Raw genomic sequence first — 22,093 nt, forward strand, 5'->3', positions numbered from 1 at the left:
AGCGCGTTAGAATACTCAAACCCTCCTGAGGCACAGCCGGGAGCTAGCATTGCGATATTTACACATTTGTAACCTTTTAAAACTTGTGTTGTGTTTTTAAATTAAGATCTTTACCTGCACCCCTCTTGCCTGAAAGCACTCCTATCAGCCGATCTAGCGCTGAGAGGGAGAGCTCGTGGGCTTCTTGCCAGCCGCCATCGACCACGCTGAAACGAGGGACACGCCCACCTCGAGGCCACGCCCCCTTCAGCTGAGTTAAAAGCACGCTGATCTGCGAGCGCGTTAGAATACTCAAACCCTCCTGAGGCACAGCCGGGAGCTAGCATTGCGATATTTGCACATTTGTAACCTTTTAAAACTTGTGTTGTGTTTTTAAATTAAGATCTTTACCTGCACCCCTCTTGCCTGAAAGCACTCCTATCAGCGGATCTAGCGCTGAGAGGGAGAGCTCGTGGGCTTCTTGCCAGCCGCCATTGCCCACGCTGAAACGAGGGACACGCCCACCTCGAGGCCACGCCCCCTTCAGCTGAGTTAAAAGCGCGCTGATCTGCGAGCGCGTTAGAATACTCAAACCCTCCTGAGGCACAGCCCGGAGCTAGCAGTGCGATATTTGCACATTTGTAACCTTTTAAAACTTGTGTTGTGTTTTTAAATTAAGATCTTTACCTGCACCCCTCTTGCCTGAAAGCACTCCTATCAGCGGATCTAGCGCTGAGAGGGAGAGCTCGTGGGCTTCTTGCCAGCCGCCATCGCCCACGCTGAAACGAGGGACACGCCCACCTCGAGGCCACGCCCCCTTCAGCTGAGTTAAAAGCGCGCTGATCTGCGAGCGCGTTAGAATACTCAAACCCTCCTGAGGCACAGCCGGGAGCTAGCATTGCGATATTTGCACATTTGTAACCTTTTAAAACTTGTGTTGTGTTTTTAAATTAAGATCTTTACCTGCACCCCTCTTGCCTGAAAGCACTCCTATCAGCCGATCTAGCGCTGAGAGGGAGAGCTCGTGGGCTTCTTGCCAGCCGCCATCGCTGAAACGAGGGACACGCCCACCTCGAGGCCACGCCCCCTTCAGCTGAGTTAAAAGCGCGCTGATCTGCGAGCGTGTTAGAATACTCAAACCCTCCTGAGGCACAGCCGGGAGCTAGCATTGCGATATTTGCACATTTGTAACCTTTTAAAACTTGTGTTGTGTTTTTAAATTAAGATCTTTACCTGCACCCCTCTTGCCTGAAAGCACTCCTATCAGCCGATCTAGCGCTGAGAGGGAGAGCTCGTGGGCTTCTTGCCAGCCGCCATCGCTGAAACGAGGGACACGCCCACCTCGAGGCCACGCCCCCTTCAGCTGAGTTAAAAGCGCGCTGATCTGCGAGCGTGTTAGAATACTCAAACCCTCCTGAGGCACAGCCGGGAGCTAGCATTGCGATATTTGCACATTTGTAACCTTTTAAAACTTGTGTTGTGTTTTTAAATTAAGATCTTTACCTGCACCCCTCTTGCCTGAAAGCACTCCTATCAGCCGATCTAGCGCTGAGAGGGAGAGCTCGTGGGCTTCTTGCCAGCCGCCATCGCCCACATTGAAACGAGGGACACGCCCACCTCGAGGCCACGTCCCCTCCCTGCCCCATAACAATGTGCATGTTCCGGAGGCACAGCGGACAAGCGCAGCGGGCGCGACGATTGCGCGCCAAAGGCGCGCATAAGGCAAGCTCGTCTGCGCTCGTCCGCGTCGAGTCCGGGCCTAGGGCCGGTCCCCCTGCAACTCGGCCCGCAGATCCCATACACTACAGTGCTGAAACCCTCCATAGCCTCAGGCCATCTACCAGCATTTGCAGTCGACATAGTTATCAAGCTGACACTCTGCCGCAGGCCTGCCCCAAATGCTATCACCCCCTCAAACCCAAAATAACTACTGAACCGCTGCATGACTTCCGCATGTTCTTATTGAACTGCCGTTCTCTACCTAAACACAGGGCTGAAATTACGCTTTTAATAGAGGAACACACGCCAGACATACTGTTTTTAACAGAAACCTGGCTCTCCCCTGACGCCGACCCAGCGGTCATAGAAGCTCTTCCACCAGGCTTCCTAATTTCTCGGCAAGACCGACTCAAAGGGAGAGGAGGAGGCCTGGCAATCATTCATAAAGAACAGCTTCACTGCCGAGTTGTCCCAGAAACCATCCCGGACTGTGAGAGCCTCGCTTTTAACATTGAACTCTCACCTAACAGCTGCTTCTCAGGCATTCTCATCTACCGCCCCCCCCGGCCCCCTGAAGCAGTTTCACGTGAGTCTACCCTTAAGCGTGGCTGAACGAGTCAGCACTACACCCAACTTCACTCTGCTAGGCGATTTTAACCTTCATTTCGACTCCTCTTTAGACCATACAGCCTTGACCATAGCAGATGATCTAGCAGCTCTGCAACTTACCCAACGTGTTACCACCCCCACGCACGTGAAGGGCCTTCTGCTGGACCCTGCCTTCAGCAACTGCTTAGATCTTCTAACAAGTTTACCTATTCCCCTCCCCTGGACGGACCACTTTTTGGTCCCCATAAGCTGGATTGCGCCCAAACCCTCACCGCCCGTACCTATCACGAGATTCATGCGAGCTTGGTCCCGCCTAGCAGTTGACAACTGGTCTAGCAAACTCGCTAGTAATCCACCCCTTATCAACAATGACCCTTGCCTAGCCAACCAGGCATATGTTAACTGGATTACTCAATCTCTAGATGACATACTCCCCAAAAAGAAAATTACGCTTAAGCGCGCCCAGAAAACTGCACCGTGGTACACGGAGGCTCTTAGGGACAAGAAACGCCTATGCAGGAAATCGGAAAGACGATGGCGTTCTGACTACTCAGCAGACAATAAAACCTGCTACCGAGAAGCCATCAGTGAATATAAAATTCTAGTAAAAGCGGCCCAGGCTACATATTTTTCCGAGAGAATTCTGCTCGCAAAATCAAAACCCAAGGAAATTTTTCAAATCATTAAAAAACGAAACCTTCCCTCAGCCTGCAGGCGGATAAGTCCATCACCCACTGCAATAATGTTGCGGAATTCTTTCATCCGAAAGTAAATACTATTTACTCAGCCTTTCCCCCCCAATAACCTGACCCCCTTAGCCCCACCTTTGGATCCCACTTTTTCCCCCTTCAGTCATCACCTACCCACTCTGACTCATTTCCCTCCTCTGGATCTCGCTACCCTCGAATCCTTAGCATGGAAAGTACAAGCATTAGAAATGCAATAGGTCTCGGATTTTTTTGAGTTGGAGGTAATGGCATTGTAAATGGCAATGTCTTGTAGCCATGTGTTATGGAGTGTATGCATGTGGTGTGTAGTGGAAATATGTGTGTTGGATTGGACTAGTAGCAATGGTGCATGCTGCGCTTTAGATGAATATTTTTAAAAGTAAGTGCAGCATAGTGCGATTGCTACAATAGTTAATTGTAGATGCGTTAACAATTGATGTGTGCACTGATGGGTGGTGGTGTGTGTGCCTGTAGAAATTGTGCACTGATGGCTGGTGGTATGTGTGCTTGGTGGAAGCATGCAGTGCCGGGTGGAGGTGTGTGTGCCTGGTGGAAGCGTGCACTGACGGCTGGTAGTGTGTGTGCCTGTTAAGTGTACAGAGATAGTTGGTAATGTGTGTGCTTGGTGAAAGGGTGCACTGACGGCTGGTGGCAAGTGCGCCTAATGAAAGTGTGCACTGACAGCTGGTGTTGTGTGTGACTGGTGAAAGTGTGCACTGACAGCTGGTGGTGTGTGTGTGTGTTTGGTGAAAGCATGCACTGACATTTGGTGTTGTGTGCGTGGTGGAAGTATGCACTGACGCATGGTGTGGTTTATGCTTGGTGAAAGCGTACATTGATGGCTGGTGGTGTTTGTGCTTGGTGAAAGCGTGCACTGATGGCGTGTGGTTGTGTGTGTAGTGGTGAGTCTGTGGGGGTGAGTCTGTGGGGGTGAGTGTGTGGTGGTGAGTGTGTGGTGGTGAGTGTGTGGTGGTGAGTGTGCGGTGATGAGTGTGTGGTGGTGAGAGGCTGGTGTGTGTGGTGTGTGTGAGTGTGGTATGTGTGTGTGGTGTATGTGTGTGTGGTGTGTGGTTTTTATGTGTGTGGTCCTATGTATGTGTGTGGTGAACTTAGTTTTAATGTTTGTCTCCTGCACACTCACACAGTGTCCCTACACACATACACTGCTCACTCTGCACATCCACACTGTTCATCCTGCATAGTCACACACTGTTCATCCTGGACACTCACACACTTTGCACCCTGCACACTTACACACTGTTCACCCTGCATACTCACATACTCACATACTGTTTACCTTGCAGACTCACAGACTGCAGTCACTGTCTGTGAGAAGTTGGCCTGATGTGCAGTGCTCACTATTCTAGTGATCACTATATATCAGTCCAAACAACCCTTATTGATGATTGGTTGTAAGTCAACCTTATAGACCAGCTATCCTAGTAGCATGGATACGAGCAGTCTAAGGCTAAGACTCTAGAGGGCGTGTTAAGCCAGCTGTTTTACCATCACATTACCCCTTGAACACCCAGTGAAAGGACACCACACAAGTGTTATGAAAATAAACAGTGTATTTATTAGAATCACAACAACCCTGTACTCTTTATGAGGACAGGGTGCTAGGCACACAACAAAACTCTTACGAAAATACTTTTAAGTTAGCACGTTACACAAATGCCCGAGGGGCACGAAAAACCATATACGCTAAAAGTGGAATGCGAATTACTAGCAGGTAAGTAACAGTTCTAATAGGCTTTGGAATCGCTAGGACTGGACTAGGGAATCGTTAGATTACTACTAGGAGGCCCAGGGGACTCGGGTGCAGAGTGTGCACTCTCACGCGGGATGCGGGACAAAGTCTATGGAAGCTAGAATTCACAAAGTTAGTGTTCACGGGCGAACCCGACCTGGTAGGGAGAAAACGACAGTGGATCCTGACCCTTGGGTAGTGAGGCTATGCTGGGACACCGGAGTGCCGAAGTTACCTAGCCCAGGGGCTGCAGCTGCATAGGTCTGAAAAGACGTCGGGGATCTCGTTGCCGGACCAGGAGCCTGGAAGGAAGAAGTTGCTGGCAGGCGACCAGTGAAGGAAAGTTCGATGGATCCAAGCCTGGATCAAGGAAGAAGAAAACCTGAAAGCAGAGGGGACCAAGTTCTTGAATCACTAGCCAGTGATTAAGTGGGCACCAGGATGGCACCGGGCGAAGTCACCGCAGTCAGGTGAGTGGGCGCTGCTGGGCTCTGCAGTCTCTCGGACCAGGAGGCGTTGTCGGCGACCAGGATGGAGGTGCGAGCTGTCCCACGATGGATGAAGTCGTTGGCGTCGAAGTTACCCAGGATTGGGCAACAAGCCTTGGCTAATTCAAGCCCACGCGGTGGACTCAAAATGGCGTCTTGAGTGGACCAGGAGGGTCCGGGGTGCTCCTCTTCGGGAAGGGAGCAAGGGCCAGTCTGGAGCAACCAGACCAGCAGCAGAAATGTCGTCGGGCGTCGTTAGGAAGGCCACAAGCCAACGGGCTAGTAGCCAAACAACGCGGTGAGCAGCGGAAAGCAGAAGGGCCCCACGCAGATCGTGGAGATGCTGGGGGGCTGCACTTCGGAGCTGGAGCTGCTCAGAGTCGGGGCTTCTCGGACCCCAAAGCACTCACCAGTAGATTACTCGGCGGGCTTGCTGGAAAGAAGTCGTGCAGTCTTGCAGATGGCCGGTCCCTTGAGGTCTCGTCGCACCCACGGTTCTCAGCTGGGCTGTAGAGGTGGGTAGAGGTCAGAGGTGCCAGGGAAGCCGGTTCTCGTCGAGCTGGGCAGTCGGATTCCAGAGGAAGGACTTGCAGCAGACCGCAGTGTTCTTAGATGGTGCCTGCGGATGCAGGGTGACTACTCCTTAGTCACAAGGGAGAAATCTTAGGAAGAAGTCTTGAGTTCCTTTCGCAGAAAGTAGTTTCAGGATTCAAAGATGATCTGATTTGGAAGGGGGCCAGTCTCTACCTTTATCCTGTAAAAAGGGGCTGGCACGCGACTAAGTCCTGCCCTATGGGTGGGACTAGGAGGGGGGTGGTTACACCCCCTTCCTTGGCGGGCTTTTCCCCAGCACAGGGTCTGGAGTGACCCTGGAACTGGTTCCAGCCAGCCTATGCACAGTGAGCACCGGGGTGCCACGTGCAGTCACCTTCCTCTAAAGCCCTGCCTACCTACAATACACAAAACCCTGTCTGGGACGGTGCTGGCACCGCCCCTGGCAGGAAACCCTTTGTCCTTATCTCCTGCTCTGGGAGGACTCCCAGCAGCAGGAGGGCAGACTTGTGTCTCGGTGGCAGCATCCATTTTGTGGATGCTAAGGCTCTGTCTGACTTTTAACCGGGTTATAGGTTACAGGCATGTCGTGTCCCTCTAGAAGGGTGGAATGCTAACCCCGTCGCCAGAATTGGCGAGGGGTTAGTATTCCAATTCGTATGACACCTTACTCGACATGTTTTGATAAAGCGATACCAGAGTTGGCACATAACCGCGAGGATTATAATGCACTTAAGAGTATATGGTATGCGATATCATGGAAACGGCTAAGGGATGGATCCCGAAAGCCGCAGACAGGCTCAGCTCATGCCAGAGCACTATCTCACACGATTCCAAGCACTCTGCCTTCAGGATTGTTAAGGCCTGCCATAGGAGTGACTGATAGGAGACCTGTGTGTCCATTTTAGGGTTAGATATAGGTATACTATATCTAAAGCAAAGGGTGAGTACACCACCTTGCCCCAGCTGTCGTGCAGCCAGTTGTGTCAGTTTTAGTTAGTCAATCCAGGGGTGGCACAATACCTGCTTCAGCCCCTGGGAGACTTCTGGGTGCACCTCAGCCCTGGGTACAGGGACTTGGAGAGGGCCCAGTGCCAATTCAGTACCTGAGTACAATTTGGATAGAGAGAACAGCTAGGCTGTGGGTCTGATTAGCAGGCCCACAGCCAGGGAAAGTCGTAAACCAGTGCAGCAAAAAGCAAAAATCTGGGTGATCATAGGATTGCAGACCCTACTCTCCTACATGACCCCCCCCCAAACTTTGGGACAATAAGCTAACCTTGACCAGGTGAGTCTTCTTGCTCTAAGTGGAAATACCTGGAGAGCCCATCAGCATTGCTGTGATCAGTCCCAGGTCTATGCTCCACTGTAAAATCCATCCCCTGTAGGGAAATGGACCACCTAAGCAGTTTGGGGTTTTCACCCTTCATCTGATTTAGCCACAAGAGGGGCTTATGGTCTGTCTGAATGGTGAAGTGAGTGCCAAACAAGTAGGCCCTCAGCTTCTTCAGGGCCCAGACCACAGCAAAGGCCTCCCTCTCAATAGCTGACCAATTTTTCTCTCTGGGTGTCAACCTCCTACTAATGAAAGCAATAGGCTGATCATTACCACCAAAATTCAGTTGAGACAGAACAGCTCCCACACCCAACTCAGAAGCATCTGTTTGGACAATGAATGGCTTGGAGTAATCTGGACTCTTGAGGATAGGTGCTGTGCACATGGCCTGCTTTAGGTCATTGAATGCTTTCTGACAGCTTGCTGTCCACTGAACTTTCTTTGGCATCTTTTTGCTTGTCAGGTCATTAAGGGGGGTCACTATGGACCCATAATTTCTGACAAACTTCCTATAGTACCCAGTCAGGCCCAAGAAAGCTCGAACCTGAGTCTGGGTGATTGGAGGAGCCCAGTCCTTGATGGCCTGTATCTTACTCTCCAGTGGCTGAACCTGGCCTCCACCTACAAGGTGGCCCAGGTATACAACCTGTGACTGCCCTATCTGGCACTTGGTGGCCTTGATAGTGAGGCCTGCCTTTTGCAGGGCCTCTAACACTTTCCTCAGGTGGACCAGGTGATCCTCCCAGGTGGAGCTAAAGACAGCAATATCGTCAAGATAAGCTGCACAGAAGTCATCCAGCCCAGTGAGGACTTGATTCACCAACCTTTGGAAGGTGGCAGGTGCATTTTTCAGTCCAAAGGGCATTACCACAAATTGATAATGCCCTCCAGGGGTAGAAAATGCTGTCTTAGGTTTGGCTTCCTCAGCTAACCTGATTTGCCAATACCCAGCTGTCAAATCAAATGTGCTTAAGAAGTTGGCAGAAGCCAATCTATCTATAAGCTCATCTGCTCTTGGTATTGGGTGGGCATCAGTCTTAGTGACTGCATTGAGGCCTCTGTAGTCTACGCAAAACCTCATCTCTCTCTTACCACCCTGGGTGTGAGGCTTTGGCACTAGAACTACTGGGCTAGCCCAAGGGCTATCTGAGGGCTCAATGACTCCCAGCTCCAACATTTTCTGCACTTCAGTTTTGATGCAGTCTCTAACATGATCAGGCTGCCTGTAGATTTTACTCTTGACAGGCAGACTGTCTCCAGTGTCAACATCATGGGTACACCAATCAGTTTGGCTGGGTGTCAGAGAGAACATATGTCGAAAGGATTGCAGAACTTGCCTGCAATCCTGTTGCTGATGTTCAGTGAGGCTGCCACAAAAGACAACACCATCAACTGACCCATCATCAGGATTCTGAGTGAGCAGGTCTGGGAGAGGGTCACTCTCTTCCTCCTGTCCCTCATCTGTGGCCATGAGCAAGCTCATGTCCTTCCTGTCAACATATGCCTTGAGCCTGTTAACATGGAGCACTCTGAGAGGGCTCCTGGGAGTTCCAAGGTCCACCAAGTAGGTAACCTCTCCCTTTTGCTCAATGATGGTGTGGGGCCCAGACCATTTGTCTTTCAGAGCTGCTGGGGCCACTGGCTCCAGCACCCACACCTTCTGTCCTGGCTGGTACACAGTCAGTACAGCCTTTTGGTCATGCCAAGCTTTTTGAAGTTCCTGGCTGGCCTCAAGGTTTTTAGATGCCTTTTCCATATACTCAGCCATCCTGGAGCGGAGACCAAGTACATAGTCCACTATGTTGGTTGCAGGCTTTTTGAGAGGTCTCTCCCATCCTTCCTTCACCAAACACAGGGGTCCTCTTACAGGATGCCCATACAGAAGCTCAAAAGGGCTGTAGCCAACCCCCTTCTGTGGGACCTCTCTGTAAGCAAACAAGAGGCAGGGGATCAGGACATCCCATCTTCTCCTAAGAGTTTCAGGTAGTCCATGAATCATCCCTTTCAGGGTCCTGTTGAATCTCTCAACAAGCCCATTGCATTGTGGATGATAGGGTGTGGTGAACTTGTAGTTCACACCACACTCTTTCCACATGGCAGTCAGATATCCTGACATGAAGTTTGTACCTCTGTCAGAAACGACCTCCTTAGGGAAACCCACTCTGGAGAATACTCCAACTAGGGCTCTTGCCACTACAGGGGCTGTAGTGGTCCTAAGGGGAATAGCCTCAGGATACCTGGTGGCATGGTCCACCACCACCAGTATAAACTTGTGTCCTGATGCTGTCTGGGGTTCCATTGGTCCAACAATGTCAATCCCCACTCTTTCAAAGGGGACCCCCACCACAGGTAGTGGTATGAGGGGGGCCTTTGTTGTGCCACCTGACTTACCACTGGCTTGGCAAGTGACACATGAGCGACAAAACTCCTTGGTATTCTCATTCATATGGGGCCAGTGAAAGTGTGAGACAAGCCTGTCCCAAGTCTTTGTCTGACCTAAATGACCTGCAAGGGGAATCTCATGGGCCAAGGTGAGAAGGAAACCTCTCAGAGACAAGGGGATGACCAGCCTCCTGGTTGCACCAGGCTTGGGGTCTCTTGACTCAGAGTACAGGAGTCCATCTTCCCAGTATACCCTGTGGGCACCTGTGGCATTCCCTGCAGCCTCAGCAGCAGCCTGCTGTCTGAGGGGTTCAAGGGAAGGGCAGCTCAACTGTTCCTTCCCCAGGTCTGCTCTGGAGGGTCCCCCTGAGCCCAGAAACTCAACTTGATCAAGTTCAAGCTCTTTAGGCTCAGTTTCCCTCAGCTCTTCTAGATCAGCCTCCTCAGAGACTTGATCCTCAACCTGGGGCAAGGGGGAAGGCAAAGCCTTACCCTTACTGCTCTTCTTCTTGGGAGGTGTCTGGTCCATAATTTCAGGATCCAGCACCTGTTCAGTGGGGCATCTTCTGGCCTGTGACCTAGTCACAGCAAGCACATGTGCTGGCAAGCCTAACATCTCCATGTGAGTCCTCTGCTCCACTTCTGACCATTGTGATGACTCCAAATCATTGCCCAACAAACAATCAACTGGGAGGTCTGAACTGACTACAACTTTCTTTTGTCCCTTCACTCCCCCCCAGGAGAAAGCCACAATTGCCACACTATGACTAGTAGTGACATTGCTGGCATTGGTCACCAGGAAATCAGTACCTGGCATGATCTGTCCAGGGTCCACAAAGTTAGGTGTCACCATGGTGACACTGGCACAAGTGTCCCTATAGGCCTGAGCCATTTTGCCATTAATCAAAGGTGTCTGCCTGTATTTGCCCAAAGTATTGGGACTTATTTCAGGGGACATATCCATATCCCCTGTACAGACAAGGACAGCCTGAGTGAGTGTGCCAACTAAGTTGTCAGACCCCTCAGTACCCAAGGTTAACCCAACTAATGCCTTGGGAGTGACACTACCACTACTGACTGTACTAGGGGGTGCAGTTGCTTTAGGAGCTGTAGTGGCAGGAGTTTGTCCTCCTCCTCTTTTGGTGCACTCACTAAACCAGTGAGATTTACTTTTGCAGTACTGGCACCACCTTTTTGACTGGCCTTCTTGAGTCTTCTTCTTCTGGGAAGCCTGACCCCCACCCTCTTTGGTTTGTTGGGGACCTGGTGAAGACTTCTGGTCATTTTGCTCATTCTTAACATTACCCTTCTGGTCTGCTTTCTTCTGACCACCCTGGTTCTGGTTCTGGTTCTGCTTGATCCTTGTCCTGACCCATTTGTCTGCCTTCTTTCCCAATTCTTGGGGAGAGGTCAGATCTGAATCAACAAGGTGCTGGTGCAGCAACTGGTTCTGACAATTGTTTAAAATTTGTTCTCTCATCATTAGATTATACAATCCTGTGTAATCTGTAACCTTGCTACCCAGCAACCAGCCCTCCAAAGCCTTAGTGGCACAATCCACAAAATCAGACCAGTCCTGAGACTGAGTTTTCTGGGTGTCTCTGAACAGCAACCTGTACTGCTCAGTGGTTAAACCAAACCCATCAACCAGTGTATTCTTCAGGACCTGGTAATTGTTAGCATCCTCCACTCTTGTAGTGAGGAGCTTATCTCTACCTTTACCATCAAAGGAGAGCCACAGTATAGCTGCCCACTGACTCTGGGGAATGCCCTGCACAGTGCAGGCCCTCTCCAGAGCAGCCATCCATTTCTGGATGTCATCCCCTTGCTTAAAGGGGGGCACTATTTTAGTCAGGTGTTTAGTATCTAAACCCTTCTCTCTATCTCTTGGGAGATTGCTGCCACCAGTGGGAGTTAGCCCACTCATCTGCTGCTCTCTTGCCAGGGCAAGCTTCTCTTTGGCCAGGGCAATTTCTTCCCTTTCAATCCTCAGTTCAGCTTGTCTCATCCTAGCCTCATGCTCCCTTCTCTGAGGGGAAGTAAATCTCCTCTGTGGAGGATTCCTTCTCCCCTGAGAAGAGGCATTAGAGTGCAGAGATCTATTGGAGTCCCTAGAAAGAGATCTATCTCTCCTAACTCCAAGGTTAGGCCCACTTCGGGTCAGTACCGGGGGTCCCCCAGATCTTAGCCCAAGTAAGTCTAAGTTGGTCTTAGTTAGCCTTCTGACTACCTCAAGACCTTTGTCTACCTCATCCCCAGAGAGTTCCTCCTGATCCTCCTCCTCCTCAACTGCAGTAGCAGTGTTGGGGAGGTCTGGATCCCCAGAGGTTCCCTCTAAGGCTGGCATGCTCTCATGTAACTGAGAGAGCTTTCTGGCATCATATGTCTCTAAGAGACCTATCAGAAAGGGAATGGTGGGGTTAGACCCCTGCTTCAGTTTCCTGGAGACACAGAGTTGCCTCATCTCCTGAAAATTGAGAGCTGCATATCTTGAAGTGACCTGTGGAGGGTCAACACTGACCAGGGGAGTCTCAGTAGAGTCCCCCTGAGTCGACATGCTTTTCTAGTGAGGTGTAAGTGGTGCACTTACCTACACTATATGTTTGCCTACTGATCCCTTGCTAGAGTTGTAGTTTAGGGTGTGCTAGGCCCTAGGAGCTACAACAGCTGGTTCAGTAGAACTCAGAGTATTCTAAGCTAAGTTATATGTACCTTTAGTACTTATGTGATCTTTCACAAGATATTCTTAGGGCATGTGTGGTAAAACAACAGCAAGCTCAAATCCCAACCGCTGCTCACCAATGTGAGAAGTTGGCCTGATGTGCAGTGCTCACTATTCTAGTGATCACTATATATCAGTCCAAACAACCCTTATTGATGATTGGTTGTAAGTCAACCTTATAGACCAGCTATCCTAGTAGCATGGATACGAGCAGTCTAAGGCTAAGACTCTAGAGGGCGTGTTAAGCCAGCTGTTTTACCATCACATTACCCCTTGAACACCCAGTGAAAGGACACCACACAAGTGTTATGAAAATAAACAGTGTATTTATTAGAATCACAACAACCCTGTACTCTTTATGAGGACAGGGTGCTAGGCACACAACAAAACTCTTACGAAAATACTTTTAAGTTAGCACGTTACACAAATGCCCGAGGGGCACGAAAAACCATATACGCTAAAAGTGGAATGCGAATTACTAGCAGGTAAGTAACAGTTCTAATAGGCTTTGGAATCGCTAGGACTGGACTAGGGAATCGTTAGATTACTACTAGGAGGCCCAGGGGACTCGGGTGCAGAGTGTGCACTCTCACGCGGGATGCGGGACAAAGTCTATGGAAGCTAGAATTCACAAAGTTAGTGTTCACGGGCGAACCCGACCTGGTAGGGAGAAAACGACAGTGGATCCTGACCCTTGGGTAGTGAGGCTATGCTGGGACACCGGAGTGCCGAAGTTACCTAGCCCAGGGGCTGCAGCTGCATAGGTCTGAAAAGACGTCGGGGATCTCGTTGCCGGACCAGGAGCCTGGAAGGAAGAAGTTGCTGGCAGGCGACCAGTGAAGGAAAGTTCGATGGATCCAAGCCTGGATCAAGGAAGAAGAAAACCTGAAAGCAGAGGGGACCAAGTTCTTGAATCACTAGCCAGTGATTAAGTGGGCACCAGGATGGCACCGGGCGAAGTCACCGCAGTCAGGTGAGTGGGCGCTGCTGGGCTCTGCAGTCTCTCGGACCAGGAGGCGTTGTCGGCGACCAGGATGGAGGTGCGAGCTGTCCCACGATGGATGAAGTCGTTGGCGTCGAAGTTACCCAGGATTGGGCAACAAGCCTTGGCTAATTCAAGCCCACGCGGTGGACTCAAAATGGCGTCTTGAGTGGACCAGGAGGGTCCGGGGTGCTCCTCTTCGGGAAGGGAGCAAGGGCCAGTCTGGAGCAACCAGACCAGCAGCAGAAATGTCGTCGGGCGTCGTTAGGAAGGCCACAAGCCAACGGGCTAGTTGGTGGCAGGCGACCAGTGAAGGAAAGTTCGATGGATCCAAGCCTGGATCAAGGAAGAAGAAAACCTGAAAGCAGAGGGGACCAAGTTCTTGAATCACTAGCCAGTGATTAAGTGGGCACCAGGATGGCACCGGGCGAAGTCACCGCAGTCAGGTGAGTGGGCGCTGCTGGGCTCTGCAGTCTCTCGGACCAGGAGGCGTTGTCGGCGACCAGGATGGAGGTGCGAGCTGTCCCACGATGGATGAAGTCGTTGGCGTCGAAGTTACCCAGGATTGGGCAACAAGCCTTGGCTAATTCAAGCCCACGCGGTGGACTCAAAATGGCGTCTTGAGTGGACCAGGAGGGTCCGGGGTGCTCCTCTTCGGGAAGGGAGCAAGGGCCAGTCTGGAGCAACCAGACCAGCAGCAGAAATGTCGTCGGGCGTCGTTAGGAAGGCCACAAGCCAACGGGCTAGTAGCCAAACAACGCGGTGAGCAGCGGAAAGCAGAAGGGCCCCACGCAGATCGTGGAGATGCTGGGGGGCTGCACTTCGGAGCTGGAGCTGCTCAGAGTCGGGGCTTCTCGGACCCCAAAGCACTCACCAGTAGATTACTCGGCGGGCTTGCTGGAAAGAAGTCGTGCAGTCTTGCAGATGGCCGGTCCCTTGAGGTCTCGTCGCACCCACGGTTCTCAGCTGGGCTGTAGAGGTGGGTAGAGGTCAGAGGTGCCAGGGAAGCCGGTTCTCGTCGAGCTGGGCAGTCGGATTCCAGAGGAAGGACTTGCAGCAGACCGCAGTGTTCTTAGATGGTGCCTGCGGATGCAGGGTGACTACTCCTTAGTCACAAGGGAGAAATCTTAGGAAGAAGTCTTGAGTTCCTTTCGCAGAAAGTAGTTTCAGGATTCAAAGATGATCTGATTTGGAAGGGGGCCAGTCTCTACCTTTATCCTGTAAAAAGGGGCTGGCACGCGACTAAGTCCTGCCCTATGGGTGGGACTAGGAGGGGGGTGGTTACACCCCCTTCCTTGGCGGGCTTTTCCCCAGCACAGGGTCTGGAGTGACCCTGGAACTGGTTCCAGCCAGCCTATGCACAGTGAGCACCGGGGTGCCACGTGCAGTCACCTTCCTCTAAAGCCCTGCCTACCTACAATACACAAAACCCTGTCTGGGACGGTGCTGGCACCGCCCCTGGCAGGAAACCCTTTGTCCTTATCTCCTGCTCTGGGAGGACTCCCAGCAGCAGGAGGGCAGACTTGTGTCTCGGTGGCAGCATCCATTTTGTGGATGCTAAGGCTCTGTCTGACTTTTAACCGGGTTATAGGTTACAGGCATGTCGTGTCCCTCTAGAAGGGTGGAATGCTAACCCCGTCGCCAGAATTGGCGAGGGGTTAGTATTCCAATTCGTATGACACCTTACTCGACATGTTTTGATAAAGCGATACCAGAGTTGGCACATAACCGCGAGGATTATAATGCACTTAAGAGTATATGGTATGCGATATCATGGAAACGGCTAAGGGATGGATCCCGAAAGCCGCAGACAGGCTCAGCTCATGCCAGAGCACTATCTCACACGATTCCAAGCACTCTGCCTTCAGGATTGTTAAGGCCTGCCATAGGAGTGACTGATAGGAGACCTGTGTGTCCATTTTAGGGTTAGATATAGGTATACTATATCTAAAGCAAAGGGTGAGTACACCACCTTGCCCCAGCTGTCGTGCAGCCAGTTGTGTCAGTTTTAGTTAGTCAATCCAGGGGTGGCACAATACCTGCTTCAGCCCCTGGGAGACTTCTGGGTGCACCTCAGCCCTGGGTACAGGGACTTGGAGAGGGCCCAGTGCCAATTCAGTACCTGAGTACAATTTGGATAGAGAGAACAGCTAGGCTGTGGGTCTGATTAGCAGGCCCACAGCCAGGGAAAGTCGTAAACCAGTGCAGCAAAAAGCAAAAATCTGGGTGATCATAGGATTGCAGACCCTACTCTCCTACACTGTCACTCTGCAGTCACTGTTACTCTGCAGTCACACTCACACTGCAGTCACTCGGCAGTCACTCTGCAGTCACACTCACGCTGCAGTCACTCTGTAGTCACACTCACTCTGCAGTCATTCTGCACTCGCACTCACTCTGCACTCACTCTGTACCTGCACTCACTCTGCACTCACTTTGCACCTCCACTCACTCTACACTCACTCTCCAATCACACTCACTCTGCAGTCACTATGCAGTCACACTCACTGCAGTCACTCTGCAGTCACACTCACTCTGCAGTCATTCTGCACTTGCACTCACTCTGCACTCACTCTACACCTGCACTCACTCTGCACTCACTCTGCACCTGCACTCACTCTACACACACTCTGCACTCACACTTATTCTGCACTCACTCTGCACTCACATTCAGTCTGCACTCACTCTGCACCTGCACTCACTGTGCACTGACTCTGCATCTGCAATCACTCTGCACTCACTCTGCATTCACTCTGTACTCTGCACTCACTCTTTCTGCACTCACACTGCACTCACTCTGCACCTGCACCCACTGTGCACTGACTCTGCATCTGCACTCACTCTGTACTCTGCACTCACTCTTTCTGTACTCACTCTACACTTACTCACTCTGCACTCACTCTCACTCTGCACTCACTCTCACTGTACACTAATCCCACATACTGCTTACTCTGCACACTCACACACTATACGTAAAATATGTGTTTGTAACTTTGATTTACAGTCTGTGAAAAAAAACACTTTTTGCAAGTAAAAGTTGTTTATTGATATTCGAAAAGGAAAACGTTTTCATTGACACAGTTGTAGGTAAGATCAGACATTATTAAATGTATCTATTGAAATATTGCAACTGTATGACTGTGCACCTGCACTCACCCTGCACTCACTCTGCAACTGCACTCACTCTGCCCCTGCACTCACTCTGCACTCACTATGCACTCAGCACTCACTCTGCACTCACTGTCACTCTGCACTCATTTTGCACGCACTCCGCACTCACTCATACTCTGCACTCACTCACTCTCACTCTGCAGTCATTCTGCACTCACTCTGCACTCTACTGCACTCTACTGCACACTGCACTCTACTGCACACTGCACACTGCACCCTGCTGCACTCTGCACTCTGCTGCACTCTACTGCACACTGCACTCTACTGCACGCTGCTGCACTCTGCTGCACTCTGCACTCTATTGCACACTGCACTCTGCTGCACTCTGCTGCACTCTGCTGCACTCTGCACTCTACTGCACTTTACTGCACTCTACTGCACCCTACTGCACTCTACTGCATTCTACTGCACTCTGAACTCTACTGCACTCTGCACTCTAATGCACACTGCACTCTGCACTCAACTGCACTCAACTACACTCAACTGCACTCTACTGCACTCTGCACTCTACTGCACTCTACTGCACGCTGCACTCTACTGCATGCTGCACGCTGCACTCTACTGCACTCTACTGCACTCTGCACTCTACTGCACGCTGCACTCTACTGCACGCTGCATGCTGCACTCTACTGCACTCTGCACTCTAATGCATGCCGCAATCTACTGCACGCCGCAATCTACTGCACGCCGCAATCTACTGCACGCCGCACTCTACTGCACGCTGCACTCTAATGCACGCTGCACTCTACTGCACGCTGCACTCTACTGCACTCTGCGATGGACAGCGGCAGGCGCGATACTTACATTAGATCTCCAGTGGGGGAGGAAAGGAGCTGCAGTCTGAAGAGGACTGGCAGGCTGGTAAGAATATCTAGGACTGGACCGCAGCATCGTGCTCACAAGCTTGGATTTCTGTACTTTAGAAAGTTACTGTGCTTCAGCCTTTGTGGCACTGAGCACCAGAGGCTCATAGTACTGGTGCTGCACACATGTGTTACAACAGTGAAATGTGCTGCGAAATCTAAGTTGGCCCTGTCTATATTCGAATATTACCCCTGCAGGTTACTCAGATCTCTGTAGCAGGCACTTGACCCACCGAGTTGTCCAACTTCTATTGTAGCATGCTGGTACCCTTTCCCAGGCTCCTGATAAACTCACAAAGCTCCACCTTGAGGGATGATTTAAATTGTGGGATTATGAAATGTCCTTACAAGAGCACTGAATGCAAATAGGAATGCAAAGACAGGGCCACCGCAGGCACGTACTTACATGTGGGTGGCACCGTGGCAGCGCACATCCTTCCCTGCCCTGAGACGTCAGCTAAGTGAGCCCGGGTTCCTACGGAATGAACTCCCAGGCCGAGACATGTAAAGTAGCCAATACTGGGCGCGGGAGACTTACATCTGGGATGGGGGAGCTGTGGGGGTATTGGAGGGGGGCGCTAGCGGCAGCTGCCAACGTACCGACCCAGTTCCATATATGCTGCTTAACACGGGTATACGCTTGCTTCTAAGCGCTCCCACCTTTGCCAGAGATCGGGGACAAAGGAGGGGTGGGCGATGTGTCCAGGATCACACAGTTTGAACCCGTGATGATCAATACAAGCGTTTTGGGGCACAAGGCTATGGCGAGGTGTGAAGGGAGCACTGATACAAATGTTGCATGGTTGTACATACATCAACAAATGTACTATTGCCACCTGAGTTGAAAAGTGCTGTGCTGCTTACTCTCTCCGATAACACCCTCAAATAAGTATAGAATGTAGCTGACCTGATTAAAGCAGGACCAGGTGCTGACCATCCGATTTCATAATCATCTGTAAGAAATATGGTGCTCCTGTCATTTCCAAACTTACATCCACATTAGTGTGTGTCTTAAAAAAAACCGTGTCTTACTTGACATACCTTGTGATAGCGAAAAAAAAATAATCCAATGGTCTGGAAAATAAACAGTCCTTCACACGCTCGTGAGAAATAGTGCCTTTAAAAAAACAACAACATATATTCATGAATTGCCGTGAATAATTCGTAAGCCTGGACCATTAATTTTGCCAATACCTTATAAATGCCTCATGAACGTACCTCAGCGAATCTGTATTAAAGCGGTGATCGCATCTTGCAAAAAAAGGAAGCTGCGCGCTGAGCGCTGCAGAATTGTGAACGCGCCCGGCCATCTCAGTGGGTGGCACGGAGCGGTGGGCAGGTCTGCACGTTCCAGGGGCTCGTATGAAGCATCTCCCTGCAAAGCATGGCGCGGTGGCCTCGTCCGGGCGGTGCATGCGTGCACAGCGGGAGGCAAAGGGTGCGCCGGGATTCAATGCATCCGAGCGGGAGCATCAGTAATTACACAGCAAGCGACACCCCCCCCCCTCCGCCAGATTACACAAAAACAGACCAGTCATAGTTTCCAACCACAAGTGTGCCAAGCTGCGGCGGGGCCCCGGGCTTCCAGGACCGGATTCAAACCGCGGCTGCAGGCGGGGAACAATGCAAACTACTTCCCATGTACTCTTTGCAACTGGGCGATTGTGCGTTCATGCACGGCCCCACTCGCTTCCTTTTTGTTATTTTACTTAATAACTGCGGTGTACGTATGAAGCATTTACTTAATAACTGCGGTGTACGTATGTTCGTATGAAGCATCTCCCTGCAAAGCATGGCGCGGTGGCCTCGTCCGGGCGGTGCATGCGTGCACAGCGGGAGGCAAAGGGTGCGCCGGGATTCAATGCATCCGAGCGGGAGCATCAGTAATTACACAGCAAGCGACCCCCCCCCCCTCCGCCAGATTACACAAAAACAGACCAGTCATAGTTTCCAACCACAAGTGTGCCAAGCTGCGGCGGGGCCCCGGGCTTCCAGGACCGGATTCAAACCGCGGCTGCAGGCGGGGAACAATGCAAACTACTTCCCATGTACTCTTTGCAACTAGGCGATTGTGCGTTCATGCACGGCCCCACTCGCTTCCTTTTTGTTATTTTACTTAATAACTGCGGTGCAGTGTGTGTCTTAAAAAAAACCGTGTCTTACTTGACATACCTTGTGATAGCGAAAAAAAAATAATCCAATGGTCTGGAAAATAAACAGTCCTTCACACGCTCGTGAGAAATCGTGCCTTTAAAAAAACAACAACATATATACATGAATTGCCGTGAATAATTCGTAAGCCTGGACCATTAATTTTGCCAATACCTTATAAATGCCTCATGAACGTACCTCAGCGAATCTGTATTAAAGCGGTGATCGCATCTTGCAAAACAAGGAAGCTGCGCGCTGAGCGCTGCAGATTTGTGAACGCGCCCGGCCATCTGTATTCACTAACGGAGGCACCCTGACAGCTCCTAATTATAATTAATGTACTTCTTTGCGCGAGCACGCACGAAATATGCCTCAAAATGGCGGAACAAAACTACATTTACCCTATCACTTCAAGCCTATTAAAAAGAAAACACAAGGAAGACGAATCACTGACCAGATGACAGAAAACGCTAAGGAATGTCTGGAATTTCTCTCTCCAAGGCCCTCTTCTTCTTTTTTTTCTCCTTTAACATTAGTTCTCAAACTCCTCCCAGTTTCACTGGGAAGGAGTCCGAGCCCTAAAAAACCGCATCCCCTGACGACCCAGCCCCGCCAGACATAATAATGGCAGCCTCTCAGACCACTCTGCCCATAATCAGGGAGGTTTTAAACGCTTCAATCTCCTCTGGCACTGTTCCGACCGCATGGAAGCAGGCCATGGTCAGATCATTATTGAAAAAGCCTAATTTAGACCCCACTGACCTGCGTAACTATCGACCCATCTCCCTGCTCCCATGGGCAAGCAAGATCCTGGAAAAATATATAAACCAACAGCTGGTAAACTTCTTGGAAGATCACCACTTACTGGATCCCATCCAGACGGGCTTCAGACCGAAACACGGGACTGAGACCGCCCTCCTCATGGTCACCGAGGAAGCCAGAAAAATCCTGGATCAAGGAGGATCAGTGGCAGTGATCCTCCTTCATCTCAGCGCGGCTTTTGACACGGTCAGCCACGACACCTTGCTGTACCGCATGTCCCGGGCCGGGATCAAGGACAAAGCCTGGTCATGGTTTAAGTCCTTCTTAGAGGACAGATCCTTCAGAGTGTTCGAGGGCGAGTCTGTGTCCACAAGCACACCTCTGAAATGCGGAGTCCCCAAGGGCTCCTCTCTAAGCCCCGCTCTTTTTAACCTGTGCATGAGGCCACTGGCTGATGTCGTCCGCTCATTTGGGGTTAAGATCATCTCTTATGCGGACGACACGCAGCTGGTGGTCTCACTGGCGCAGGAAGCCAACCTGCCTGTACCAGGCGGGCTTAGAGAGTGCCTAGAGGAAGTGAAGACCTGGCTGTCCCTATCGTCCCTAAAACTGAATGGGGACAAAACCGAGTTGATGCTCCTAGGCCCCCTAGATCTTGGCCTGCCCGCCTCCCTGTGGCCGCCTTGTCTGGGTTCCCCTCCAATTCCAAAAAACAACATTAAGAGTCTCGGAGTCTGGTTGGACAGATCTCTGTCCTTTAACCCCTTCACTGCGGCGGCTGTTCCGCCGCAGTGCTAAGGAGGCGGGGCGGCCGCGCGGCGGCCGCATGCTGGTGACAGAACCGCTCCGTCACCAGCGTCGGTTGAGCTATGCTGGTGACGGAGCGGTTCCGTCATGGCCCGCCCCGCTCAATAGAACCCTCAGCGCAGGCGCGGAATTCGCGCCGCGCATGAGCGTTCTATTGAGCGGGGCGGGCCATGACGGAACCGCTCCGTCATCAGCACAGCGCACCCGCAGCTGATGACGGAGCGGTTCCGTCATCAGCGTGCAAGGGGTTAACGTACAAGCCACAAAACTCTCAGCCACCTGTTTTGGCATCATGAGGATGTTAAAGAAAATCCTCCCTCTTCTCCCCATGGAAGCCAAACAGGTGGCCATACAGGGCTTAATACAGTCACGCATTGACTTCAATAATGTGCTCTACCTTGGCGCCCCAGAATACACTCTGAGAAGGCTCAAGATAGTGCAGAACTGCGCAGCACGCATTCTGCTCGAGCTCCCCCGCAGACAATCAGTGAGGGCCGGACTGGTAAGCCTCCACTGGCTACTTGTGCGCCAGAGAGTTATGTTCAAGGCAATGTGTATAGCACACCAGGCCTTCTGGAACACTGGCCCCAGGATTACTCGTGACCTAATCACCCACTATACTCCTAGCAGAAGCCTCCATTCCAGTCAGACCTTCCTCGCAATGGCCCCCAGAATAAAAAGGTCAAGATCTGGAGGCAGGACGTTTTCCTATAATGCTGCCAGGTCCTGCAACGCCCTTCCACTGCACCTCAGAGCCAACCCCAATCTGTCTGCGTTCCGCAAACAGTTGAAAACTTTTCTATTCATCCTGCCCAACTAACTATCCTAGCCTCCCTATATGCTCTCGTGCGGGTTCATGGTACTCTTAGCGCTTGGACGCCTCCGGGCAGCAATTCGCGCTGTATAAATTCACATCCTATCCTATCCTATCCTACCGGTAATGGTAAATCTAGAAATGCACCAAAATCCAACCATGGAACGCCTCTCTAGGGCAGAGTAATGTCATATGCAGCGATTTGTGCTGCTTTGCGTTACACTAGATTTATCAAGCCACGCAGGGCCGCGCAAAAGTGACCTTGCGTGGATTGATGA

The sequence above is a fragment of the Lissotriton helveticus genome, chromosome 9 (genome assembly GCF_964261635.1).
Source record: "Lissotriton helveticus chromosome 9, aLisHel1.1, whole genome shotgun sequence".
NCBI classification, from domain to species: Eukaryota; Metazoa; Chordata; class Amphibia; order Caudata; family Salamandridae; genus Lissotriton; species Lissotriton helveticus.